Genomic DNA, 14812 nt, shown 5'->3' with positions numbered 1-14812 from the left:
CATAAAGGTTAGAAAATTTGATCCAAAATATTTTTCCACCTTTGCTAGTTTACTCCTTCTTGGCTCTATCTTAGTTTCAACCTCTTGTTGAATGTCTTAACTATTTTCATCTATAGTCTTTGAAGTTTGTTTCGTTGAACTTGAATCAACTTCCCTAGTTTTTCAAGGGAAGATATTTTCAAAGAATGAGACATTTTTTGATTCCAAGAAAGTCTTCTTGTGAATGTCAGGATTCTTTGATTCATACACAAGAAACCGATATGCATTGCTATGATCTACATAGGCAATGAAAATACAATCCACCATTTTAGGACCTATTTTCATTTTCTTTGGTAACGGAGCCATTATCTTCGCAAAACACCCCCACACTTTCAAGTAGTTGCAGAAAGGTTTTCTACCTTTTCATAACTCATATGGTGTCTTGTCCCTTTTCTTGCGGGGAACCTTATTTAAAAGGTAATTAGCTGATAGAATAGCTTCCCCCCACATGTTCTGTGATAACCCAAAACTTCCAAGCATTGCGTTCATAATTTCCTTTAGAGTTTGATTTTTCTGCTCGGCTACTCCATTTGAATGAAGAGAGTATGGTGGTGCCACTTCATGAATAATACCATGTTGTGCACAATATTCACCAAATGGTTCAACATATTCACCACCACGATCACTTCTCACCATCTTGATCTTTTTATTAAGTTGGGTTTCAACTTTCTGTTTATAGAGAATAAATTTCTCTATAGCTTAGTCTTTGCTCTTTAGCAAATATACGTAGCAATATCTTGTGTTATCATCAATGAAGGTAATAAAATATTTATTCCCTCCTCTAGTTTGAACAAAATTTAAGTCACAAACATCGCTATGTATTAGACCAAGTGGTTCTGTAGTTCTTTCAACAGTTTGAAATGAAGACCTTGTTAATTTTGCCTCAACACAAGTTTCACATTTGTGATTATAACTAATATGAAATGAAGGAATATGCTCTAAATTAATTAATCTACGTAAAGTATCATAATTAACATGTCTGAGCCTACCATGCTATAAATTAAATGACTTAAGCACATAAATAGAAGAAGGAACGACATTCTTATTCATTGTCCTTGTTTTTACAGAGATTGCATTAAGTTTCCACAATTCATTTAATACATATCCTCTTCCCACAAACATTCCCACTTTAGAAAAAATTATCTTTTTGGGATTCAAATACCATCCTAAAGCTGTGTACACTTAGGAGTGTCCCAGAAACAAGTTTTTTCCATATGTTAGGCACATACAACACATTTTGAAGCTTGAGTTCTTTGCCAGAAGTCATCTTCAAGACCGCAGTACCCTTCCCATTGATCTTGGAAGTCACGACATTGCCCATATAGAGCTTCTCCCCTTTTTCACAAGGAACCAACTTAAAAAAAATGAGTCTTTGTCGTAGCAAATATGACGTGTGGCACTAGTTGTAACACTCCTAACCCAAATCCGTCGCCGAAACAGGGTTATAGAGTATTACCAAAATTTACAGATCAAATATAGACATTTCATATCATTTAACATTCATATTAGAAATCAATCATATTCAATCATATTGTCCTTTATATAAGCCCTTGAGGCCAAAAATTTATATTAGAAACAAGTCAGGACTAAACCGAGTATTCAAGAAATTTTTAAAAAAATATCAAATTTTTTTCAAGGTGTAGGGACACACACCTGTGTGGCCAGGCTGTGTGTCTCACACAATCAAGAGACACGTTCATGCCTTAGGCTGTGTGGGCATTCGAAATAGGGAAACACGATCGTGTCCTAGCTCGTGTCCAAATTAGGGTGTTCACTGACTTGGGTCACACAGCCAAGACACACGCTCGTGTGCTAGGCCATGTGAGCATACTGACTTGTAATAAATAAGTGTAGGGGTCACACGGCCAAGCCCGTGTGCTAGGCCGTGTAAGAATATCTAAGCATTCTGTTTTGCAATTTTAAAGATGTAGGGGACACACGGCCAAACCACACGCCCATGTGCTAGGCTGTGTGTCACACATGGCTGAGACACAAGCCTGTGTCTCTGCCTGTGTGGACAAAAATAGGCCATTTTCAAGCCACATTTCTCACCCCATTTGTCTTCAACCTACTTCATATCTTTAACATATCCTTAAGCCATACAAAACATTCAAATCAGGCCAAAATCTAGGTTTATACATGTCATAACTTCATATATAATCAAGTAATTATACTTACCTATTTGCCTAATCACACATATAGGCCTATTTGTATCTATTATACCAATTCAAAGCAACCATCAATAAGCTTATGAGTTATTCATCTTTCTAGCATACCAATCTCACATCAAGTATAATAAGGCCATATATAATTACATCAAAATATGTCCAACACAAGCCATTCCAATGGCTAATTATAACATAACATTTAAAAGCCAACATTGGCTATTTAGCCTACACATGCCATTATAACCAAAATTGAAATTCTATACATACCGAATGAGTTAATGGATAGTATGATGTAGCTTCGACCAATTTCCAACCTTTACGAGCTTCCGAGAACTATAAGACATGGGAAAATAAAAACAGAGTAAGCTTTAAAGCTTAGTAAATTCGTTTAACAGGAAATTAACTTACCATTATTTTATACATAAGGTAAGTATACAGGAAATATCCAATCAACTTGGCCATAGCCTAAACACATATCCATATCACATTAGCCAAGTAATCACATGTATAAACCATAACCATGGATGAACAAAGTCATCAAGTAAATTCCACATTCGTGTAACAACTAGTTCATGCTTCAATAAATCAAGTAATATCATTTCCATGTATTTCAGGTATATACCGGTATAGTTCATTTTAAATTCATGTTGTCTCATGTTAGAACTTTGCCCGTTGAACCATTTAACATATTGATGGATACACGGATAATACACACGAAGTGTACAAAACTGTAATCCGTCAATTCATATTCGGGAATGCTCATACGAGCACATAAATGGGAAACTCTTTCGAGCCATATAACGGGAAGCTCATGTGAGCCATGTAACGGGAAGCTCATAAGAGGCATAATCAGGAAGTTCATGCGAGCCAATATCGGGTAGCTCCGGAGAGCCATTAATCAGGAAGCTCATGAAAGAACCTTTAATCGGGAAGCTCTAGAGAGCCATATATCAGGAAGCTCAAGAGATCCAATACTGGGATACTCTTGAGAGCTAATAATGGGACGCTCTTGCGAGCTGTGGTGTGTCCGCAACACATGCAGGACCACAACCAATTCAGGAACCCTGTATCCATCGAATTTTTATTTATTCAAACGAGACTTAATACTTGTCGGTCATTGATAGACATGTGATTGATTTTCATACATGGCAATTAAACAATTCACATACACAACATTCAATTTAAACATATAAATATACAATTTAGTTACATGAATTTACCTCGACAATTGTACGTTGATTTGTTGTCTACTAATCCAATACTTTTTCTTTTCCATGATCTAACTTCGTATTTGATCTATCTGGATTTATACAAATGAATTTAACATCAATTCATATTCAATTCAATCTAATTCACATCTTTGGTAAAATTATCATTTTGCCCCTATACTTTTAATTAATTACGATTTCATCCCTAAGCTCTAAAATGGAATTCATGCAATTTAATCCATATTCCAAGCCTAGTCAATTTTTACATATAATATTAATAGCCCATGTATTTCATGAAATTTAGAATTTTTTCTATGAATTTTACATCTTTTCAATTTAGTCCCTAAATCATAATTTCATCAAAATTTCCTTTACAAAAGTTGTTTATTTATCAACAACCTTTCATTTTCTACCATAAAACTTCATAATTCAACTATATTCATCCACGGAAAAACCCTAGTACTTTGATAACTCTGTAAATTAATCCCCGAGATAGCTAGATTAAGCTATTACGATATCGGAAACATGAAACTTATTAAAAACGAGACAATAATACTTACCCAATTAATTCAAATAAGCTTGCTCAAAACTCAACACCATAGCCAGGGTTTCCATGTCTTTAATTTTAGGAAAGATGATAAATATGATGATATTTTTATTATTTAATCATTTATCATCTTTTATTATTTCTCTTTCCAATTTAGTCCTTTTCTTTAATAAATTTTCCAATGATAACTAATCATGCTTATCTACTAAATCCACTAATTGGTCTATTTTCCATATAAGAATCTCCAATTTTGAATTCCATAGCTATTTGATCCCTTTAGCTACTAGAATTCAACTTTTACACTTTATGCAATTTGGTCCTTTATATCAAATTAGACATATAATCGATAAAATTTTCTCAACAAAATTTTTATACGATATTTCTAGTATAATGCCGACCATGAAATAATATTAAAATAATTTTCCTTCCAGACTCGAATTTGTGGTCCCGAAACTACTGTTCCGATTTCACTGAAAATGGGCTGTTACACCAGTATCAAGCCACCATTCTCTTGGATTTGAGTCAACCATGTTGACTTCAGAAATCATAGCACATAAGTCCATATTAGACATTTCTTTGGAAATTTCTTCCACAACATTGGCCTCTTTAGCTCTGACTTTTCTTGGAAGCCTACAGTCAGATGACTTGTACCCCATCTTATTACAATTGAAACATTTCTTTTGAAATTTTTGTTTCTTGGAAACGCTACATTTTGGTCCCAATTTAGACCCATTCTGAGGTTGTATTCTCTTCTTGAAGTCCTTATTGACTTTTAGCACATTTGTCTTAGCACCATTGACATTTGATGCTTTGTTGAGTTTTTTGCCAGTACGTCTATTGTCTTATTCAATTTGAAGTTTGACAATTAGGTCTTCCACTAAAATTTTCTTTCTTTTGTGCTTTAGGTAGTTCTTGAAGTCATTCCAAGCAGGGGGCAGCTTCTCAATAATGGCTGCCACCTAGAAGGATTCACTTATGACCATCCCTTCAGTAAGAATTCCATGAATGATCAGTTGAAGTTGCTGCACTTGATTCACAACTAGTTTAGAATCAACCATTACAAAATTTAAGAATTTGGCAACTAAAAACTTTTTCGGTCCAGCATCTTCAGTTTTGTATTTATGGTCCAATCATGTCCATAATTCCTTAGCCGTATTCTTGGCACTGTATACTTTGCACAGTGCATCCAACAACCCATTCAGGATGTAATTTCAGCACAGGAAATTGGAATGCTCCCAAGCTTCAACAGTAGTGAAGGCAGTAACATCATCTACCTCACCCTCTTTAACAGTAGGAGGGTCATCCTTCAAAAATTTGGCCAAGTTCAACATGGTAAAATAGAACAACATCTTCTATTGCCATGTCTTGCAATTTTGTCCAGAGAATTTCGCAGGCTTCTCGTTGTGGCTTACGGCCACCGACAATATTGAATTTTGATCGAAGCCTGAGTTGGAACCAACGCTTCAAATCATGAATTGGGTGAATTGGTGGGAGTTTTCATTTTTCTGTTAAGATTTTAGAAACGGAACCAGAATTAGTAATAGTAATAAACAGAAATTTTAATTTCTAGTTTATACTACCCTTCGATTCTATTAAATGGTAGAATTTAGTTAGGTACTAAAAATTCTGAAACAAAATCAATAACCAATTTTTGGTAATAGAATTATTACTCTCAAACGACTACTGTTAACAACAGAAATCAAATAAATTCTGTTGAACGTAAGGAATAAAATTATTCAATTAATTTTTGTTTGGAAACAAAAAATCAAAAAAATTCTATTGAATGGCAGGAATAAAGTCCTGAAACAGAATTTTTTAATTGATTTATGTTTACAAACAGAATACAATTTCACCTCAGGGTCTTGTTCGTCTAGGATTAGAAAGTGGTAAAGATTCTGTCTTAAGATTGTTGAAAATACGTTAGTGAAATAAACAATAATGTAAAACATTGATTTAAATCACAAGATCGAACTGGAACAATATAGATATGTATAAAATTTGAAAAATAGAAATTAGAAATAAAATTGGATCGAAATTGTGTACTTGTAGGTAGGCAAAAATCTGATTGGTAGTTGAGGCCTGTTCTCACATTTTCCTTAGAATAGATTCGACCGCTCTTTTGGTGCTGGAGAAATGTTGGTCGATTGTCTCCTAGGATACACTAATGAGATGAGCACGATAGTAGCATAGCTGGAGTGATCAACGAACTGTAGGCTAGCTTTCTTCTATCACCGAAAACAAGTTCGAAATATGTAGGGAAAAGATCTTGAAATTTTTGCAGGAAATATAGAGAAAAATTCAACGAGTTTTTCTCCTGCAGATTATTTCGGTTTAACTAAAATATTCAAAATGGAAGAACTTTTGGATTTTTTTACTAATGGAGCCATTAGCGTCCGTGAATTAAGGAGCCATTAAAAACCCAAATTAACGTTTGAATTAAAGGAGCCATTAAACTCAGTTTAATATTTGTCCATTTAATTCCAAACATAACTTGAAGAGAGAAACTCTGCTGAGGAAAAATAAAATTATGTATTGGGCTAAAATATCCGCAGGCCTAGAAGAGCCTGACTGGTCTAGACATTTCGTGTTGTCCACGTCGTGTGGATGCACCCCTAACCTCGGCGGGTTTGGATTTGCACCCCTTGCATGTGAGGGAGAGCATTAGCTTAGTCAGTCAATAACTACCAAGTTGTTTGATATATATAAACATATTCCACACTTGATATCTAACTAATGTGGAACTAAGCTTTCCATTTTCCTCAACATAATTTACAATTGGCTTACTTTGAGCATCAATTTCTCATTCATCAATCAACCATTTTGAGCTTATGATATACCGTTGTAAAGATCTCATGGAGTAGAATATAAAACCATAGTTTTACAATTCAAATATCCACCTTTACCAATCGAGAATATGACTGAAAGCTTCCAAAAATCTATTTTTCCAACAATCTATTGTCCTTTGCGAGAAACTACATTTACTGCGGATAGTGATACATGCATCTATTTCTTTTTTCATAGTTTTCATTCATTTAATGTATCGATTTTAAATGTAATTCATCAATGGTTGTGTTAAGCTAGTGGATGGATCGATTGAACATATATAATCATGACTGAAATAATTTGTAATCAAATTTAACTATTCACCTATTAATTACAACATTATTTAGTCATGGAGTTAATCCACTAAAAGTATCATGACTGGGCTCTCCCTTATTATATACCATTACGAAAGTAACTTATAATCTTATTCGTCTAATGAACTTGTCATTAGTGTGCTACCCTCATAGGATATCTTTTTATCTCTTTGGGTTAAATCTGTTCAACCATTATGATCCTATTTTATCTTATGGTAACCATTACATTTTCCTTCATGAAAAAGCCTATTACTAACATATAGTAATAAAATTATTTTTCCTTGACAAATGACTTGTGAGCATGTATCTTTTCCATTAACCATGCAATACCAGTGAGAGGATATCATTTACCATTTATTGAGATATAAATTCCACCATTGTAAGCAAAGTTATGTCATACTAATCTGTCATAATTTGATATGTCAAAGTAGGCTCTCTTGAGTACTTAATGAGCTTGTTCTCAAGAAGTTTACAAGGCCTTTTAATATTTTTTATTGATTTTTAGCTTTTAGTGTTAATAATAGATTTTCTTACATTTTACTTCTTTTGTGAGCCAAATTGGAAAAATTATATCATTGGGAGTCTAATGATTGATTTGAGGTTATGTAGGGAGATGACTCAGGCCAAACATTAAGGAGGACCATAATTTTTGTGGGGCTCGCAACGTAACTGCATGTGTGTGGTGAAAGTAACTCTCTATCACCTCAAGAAAGTAAACTTCAGTGAAAACTTAACTTGGAGTAGTCTGCCATTGAAGTTGTGACACTAAGTGTGTGGTGTCGTGACACCAGGCCTCAAAGTCTCAACTACAACCCCTCGAGTTTGTGACTCCAAGCCAATGTTTGAAGTGAAAGAACCTAGTGCCACTGTCATTGAGGTCATGACACCAACAAGGTTGTGTCGAGACACCAAAAACCCTTAAGCCAAGATCATGTCCACTGCCATGGATGTCACAACACCAAAGCTTGGGTGTCGCAGCACTGAAGTCTGACGAGTGCATAAAAATGCAAGGGTAATTTTGTGTCCAAACTTTGCTCAAGTCACATCATTCACTTTAAGAGCATTTTTGTCAATGCTAGGATTAGGGAATTTGATGTATTTAAGGCATCTTTATGCCACAACAAATGGGGGATCTTTTATCATCTTTTTGTCAACCTTTTTTATTCCCTCACCATTTTTAGCCTTCTAGGTTTTCCTTTCTCAGCTTAGTAGTGAGTTGTTTTTGTTTTCTCCTATATTTTACTACTCTTTTAGTTTTTTTTTTCAAATAGATACAAGACTCTTCATTGTTATTTTGGGTTTTTATTTAAAGCACTCAATAGATTTACTCCTAGATGGTTATCAAAAGTGTAAAAATATTAACTTGGGTTATGTATTTGTCATCATTTTTTCTGTCATCATCGTTATCAAAGACTCCTTAAAGAGTCACTAAGTAATTCTAAACTTTGCCTTTTTTATGGTTACTTGATGAATTATTTAAGCATGAAATTGGCTGGTCTTTTTATTTTGATGATGAGTAGGAACTAATTTTTGTAGTGGTTAGTTGATTGAAATTTTTCATGATTAATTTTAGAGTCAGGGATAAATCGTTAAAATTGGACTAAATCGAATAGACTTCAAAACCTAGAATTGACGTCTCTAGGTGAACATTTAGATAGGTGAGACTGAAAGGCGATCCTATTGTGAACTAATTTGATTGTCCCAATTAAACAATAACACCAAATCAACATCATTACTCCCCCTTACTCTATTAATCCAATATCAAATTGCATCATGTTTTTTAGAGGGGATGAAATTAAAAGCTACCTTGTCAGCAATAAGGGTTGTAACTCGTGGAATAATAATAATTTTTTCCATGAAATCTAAATGGAGTGTGTCTAATCTTTGATATATCTTTAATATAATCTATATAAGTTTCCACCTCATGTTTCACATGAGCATCAATATATTTTTGATCTTCATAACTTAAATATGGTTGATTTTCTCTCTCTCAAATTTGCTTCAATTGTGGTCTCCTTGTTCCATTAATTGTTATAACAAGGCTTGCACCAACCCTAAATTTGTTCTAATCTTGTATCATTCTGTAACAATATGGTTGAATGTGCTAAGTTATCCTACAATAATGACATACATTCTTTTTGAAATTCTTTTTTCTTGTGTTAGAAATACAATAACCTACATCTTTAGTTTTAACAAAAATTGTAAGAGCAATAGGTTCCTTACCTTAATTAATGTAACAAAGTCCACTATGGCCTGGTTCAAATCTCCTTGAAGTCAAAATTTCATAAAGCTTCTCACTCTAGCCTCCAAATTTCTTTAAGATAGCTTTGGCATCAATTAATTCCTTTTTGATTGCTTTTAGAGTAACATCTTTTTCTTGAACCACCTTTTTGAGCCTTTTATTCTCCCCTTTAAGAATGATTACTTCTTCTCTTAATGAGTTGTTTATCCGGTACAACATTTCCATCTTCTTTATCATCAACTAATAACCATATTCAAGTGAATCATATGGCTCACATCATAATCTGAATCTTCTTATGTTCTAAACTTTGTTCGAACATGATTTGGAATAAAGGCTATAAAAGAAACATAGTTGCTTAAATCTTCATCTGAATCAATAAAAGCACTAAATCCTTTATCACTCCCTACAAGTGACATTTGCTTCTTCTTGATGGTGTTAGCACATTCAGATTGGATGTGACCAAAGCCTTTGCATTCATAGCATTGGACCAAATTATTCTTTGATTGAGAATTCTCATCTTTCTCTTGTATCTTATTCTTTTTCTTTCCAACGTCTGTATTATTTCCCTTCTTATAGAATTTTTTAAATACAATTCATATCATTGGACATATAAATATGAATATCATAATCAAATAGTACAATAAATAATCATTACGAGCTTACGAAAGCTCTAATGCGAACCCGTGATCAAATCAAGACTGAATTGTAAAGAATTCAAAGTACTAGTTTGGTGTTGCAACATGAGGGAGTTCCTCATCATGACATGACATACCGTTTTGGTATTTTCGGGACGACATGGTTCCTTGTCTCATCGTGACATTATAGGTTGTAACACCCTGCTACTCGATTCGATCGCTGGGTTCGAGTAATAGAATGTCACATTCGTTGCCAAAGCAACTACTGTAAAAAAACATTGTATTTAAATCATTTAAACACCCAAACATTTCATAATACAATCATTATATGGCAAACAAACTTTTCTGAGACTCAATCTAGCTTATGAAAATTCAATTACTAATCTAAACATGAAATAGGACCAAAATGCAAATTTTTCAAAGTTTCAAAACATGTATGTATCGATACCATTTTTAGTTTCGATGTTAGAAAAATCAATTTAAATCAAACGGTATCAATACTAGGCTTATAGTACCGATACCAATACCTTGGTATCAATACCATTTTGAAATTTGATGTTTTTCCAAAAATTAACAAAAACCAATCCTATCGATACCCTTGTAAAGTATCGGTACTCTAATATAAAATATTGATTCTTTAGCCCAGTATCAATACCATTTTGGAATTCCATTCTTGAAAAATTGCTTAAAAAAATGCTAACTATCGATACCTTTACCAAGGTATTGATAGCTTAGTGCCAAATATGTCAAAATCTTCCATTTTGGTACCCATGTCATGTCCAAACCAAAACATACTCAAATTGTACCTATATGCACATTTAAAACTTAAATAAACCAATTCAAACATTAATTCATCAAATAAGCACCTAACCACACCATTTCCAACATGTAAATTGTCAAACCATTCAATTCCACCATTTTAAACATACTGATTCACTTATCTAAGACTTCCAACCATGGTCAATACATACCTATATCAACAATACACTAATTATTCATGCCATTTTTCTATTTCAACTTGTATGTTTCTAACTTATTTTATATCAACATTTAACATATGTTCAAGTTGTACCAAGTTCAAATGCCAAACTTGCAACACATAATTACATGCCATTATCAAATTCTAAATCAACATCCCAAACATAGCAAATTATAAAAGACTCCACTAGGTACATGCCAATTAACTAACAAAAGAACTTCACCAACTTTATTGAGTCCGGGATTACGTCTGGATGCTGGTGTCGGTACTCGAGATCTCGTATTAACTTAACCTGTGTATAGAAAATAAAATTGTGCACTGAGTAATAAACTCAGTTCTATTTCAACAATTCAAAGTTCAATACAATTTAAGCTAATATATGCAAATCAAGTTATCAATTTCATCATCTATATCAAATGACTAAATCCATACATTAAAAAGGTTAAGTTGGGAGTAACCACGTTAAAAATTCCGCATCGAATCATTAGGTTTGTCCATAGTCATACCAATCTTTAGGGCTTATAATTTGGTTCACATAATATTTCAAAATGGTAATTCATTTCAAATATCATTTCCACATTTTTTATTTTAAGTCCATATTAACCTAACTCAGACTCGAACAAATACGCAAATCCAACCAACTCACCAATTTGGCACCTAGTGCCTCATCGAACAATTCCAAAGTAAATAAGTTGTGCCCTGCAGTCATCGGTATAAACGAAGTACAAATGTACCCAACACTCATCGACCCGTAGTTGAAGTAACTCGTACTCGATCTATCCTATGCCATGCCAATTATATCTGACTCTACCAGAATAGTTAAGAGGGGAATAACGATTTAATTTTTTATTATAATCAATTCACAATTTATCATTGTAACACCCCTAGCCCGTTTCTGTCGCCAGATTAGGGTCTCGAGGCATTACCGACCAAAACCCAACTCAGAATAGTCTTCCATTTTAAATTATGCATAAATTATATTAACTCAATCCAAAAATTTTTACACTCGAATAATAACTAGCAGCTAAATCATATAATTCACATTCGCACATATAGATCACTTAACCAACTAAAAACCAATCATGCTTTACTACTTTTAATACATAAGCAATTTATGCTTTAAAATTTAAAGATATCAATATTGTTTATTTAATCACCTATTCGACCCAATTAATATACATCATATCATAATACATATAATATATAACTCCAATAGCGAACCTTATGACCAAAGATCATGGCACTCAAATTCAATCAAGCAATACTCTTAACCTTTTAAAATTTGTACCAAGCTATCATACATCAATAAAATATTGCATACTTTACAAACCCATTATTCAAACCTATTTACTATCATATTCATACCATGGACATATTTATAATATATTCAAGCTTATATCATTACATCATATTTACTAAGCTTATGTCAAATCATCCATTGCATATATTTATTTCATTAGCAAACTTCTAGCCATACTATTTTATAAACTATGCACATATGCATACTAAGTCATAACAATTCATATCTTTAACTAATCATCAAATATATCATTTTATAAGACATATATACATGCATAACACTCTAAAACAAAGCCATTTCTAAATTCAAATACCAAATCATGGCTAACCCAATTCATTAACTAATTTTAAAAATAGCAATTTGTATGTTATGCATATGCGTACATTTACTTAGGTTAAGCTTTTCACACACCTTATTAGGCATATAAATAAAAAAAACATAAGCAAGCTTCATTATACAACCAAATACATTTGTAAACATTACCAACCTATGTGCATTATACCATAGTCACGTTAAACAATTTTTGAACATAAGCAACAGTTTTAAGAACACCAATTCGCATGATAATTATCATGCCCCAACACATAAACACAAAAAATCAATTATCCCTATATTCGGTCATTAAATTTAACCACAAATGATCAAACCAAACCATTCTAAAACATATAGTTAATTACCATTCCAAATTGCACCCAAATAACCATTACACCATCAATGATATACTCATCTTTCTGTCTTCTTACCTATTTATTCATGCCGAATCATGTCATCATATAACACACAAAATAACCACATATCATACTTCCAAAATATGCTACCTATAAGACCGAAAATGCATACACATCATTTCCCACCTTCAAGCCAATTCATTAAACAAATTGTACATCCAAAATAAGTCAATAATAAGCCACACCAAATACCAATTTATCATTTTATAGCAAAGTCGTCACATAGCTTATAGATACATGCACCACGATTCAAATACACATCCATCTACTACACAAGTTATACCATAAAACACATTTCCATATGAGCTAATTTGTAGGCTGATTGTTCATCATACTTTTTATTACTCATTGTCGAATCATAAAACCAAACCCTTCAAGCATGTAAACCATGAAACATACCTCCAAAATAAGTACAAGTCATACCATATTCACACAAGTCATAATATTATAATCAAGCCATTTTCGCATGGCTAAACACATATACAAATTTCAAGACCAATCAAAACAAATACTAGCCTATACTTCCACACTTCATATAACTCAAACATACCTGAATCGTTTGATTCAAACTCACATTCGGTTTTGCCGTATCATTTCTTGTTGAACCATTCAGAATAAAAAAAGATACTCGGATAGCTCAAAAAGCTCGTACAATGCCAAAGTCCCAGACGTGGTCTTACATGTAATCAAATAACGATGCCACTATCTCAGACAGGGTCTTACGCGAAATCATATATGATGCCAATGTCCCAGACATAGTCTTACACGTAAATCTCAAATTGATGCCAACGTCCCAAACGTGGTCTTACACGATATCACATATCAGAATCCTCTGGTTCGTACGGGCTTTCGGATGTCGTAATTCAATCGAATTAAGCTTATAAACAATTCTCCCACACCTAAAAAAAATTGAAATTTACATATATATTCATTAAAATTCAATTCGACATTTATAACACATATACATTCAAATATAACGACATTTATTTACCTACAAACTTACCTCGCACGGACACGAACGGATCAGAACGACTATTCAACAACCTTCGATTTTCCCCGATCCAAATCCGGTTTCCTCTTTTCTTGATCTAAATAAATTCAAATTTGGCTATTTGATAACACATCTCATTTAATTCAATCCATAAACACCTAATTAGGGCATTTACACTTTAGCCCCCAAATTTCACATTTTTGACATTTTAGTCCTTAATACAAAAATACACCAAATACACAAAATTCATCAAAACCATGCCTTAGCCGAATCTTCCTATGGTCCATAGCAGCCCATTTATTTCATTTATTTCACATTTAAGCCCCTAAATTTTCAAATTTCACAAATAAATCCCTAATTTGGATTTTTATCAAAAATCACTTAATTAAACATTATAATCAAACATTAAAGATTTATTTTTTTTATCATCAAACAAAAAATTCATCACATTATCAACAAAGGCAAATCTCAAATTCATCATCAATTCCAAAAACTAAAGCATGGGCTAGGTAATATACAAAGCAACGATCTCAAAAACGTAAAAATTATCGAAAACCAAACAAAATCCATACCTCAATTTAACCTTCAAAGTGCTGAATCTTTAAAGCTTTCAAATGTTTCTTTTTCTCGTCAATATTCAGCCAAGAGATGAACATGCATGGCCATTTCCTATTTTGTTTTATTTTAATTACATTTTATTATCCATTTACCAATATAACCTTAATGATTTAATAATAAAATCATATAATGCATGCCATTACCGTCCATTCATGTATTCAATGGCTAAATTTCATTTTAAGGACTCCATAATTAATTAATCAAAGCAATTAAGCACTTT

Source organism: Gossypium raimondii, chromosome 6 (assembly GCF_025698545.1).
Source record: "Gossypium raimondii isolate GPD5lz chromosome 6, ASM2569854v1, whole genome shotgun sequence".
Lineage (NCBI taxonomy): Eukaryota > Viridiplantae > Streptophyta > Magnoliopsida > Malvales > Malvaceae > Gossypium > Gossypium raimondii.
This window is presented reverse-complemented; position numbering follows the sequence as displayed.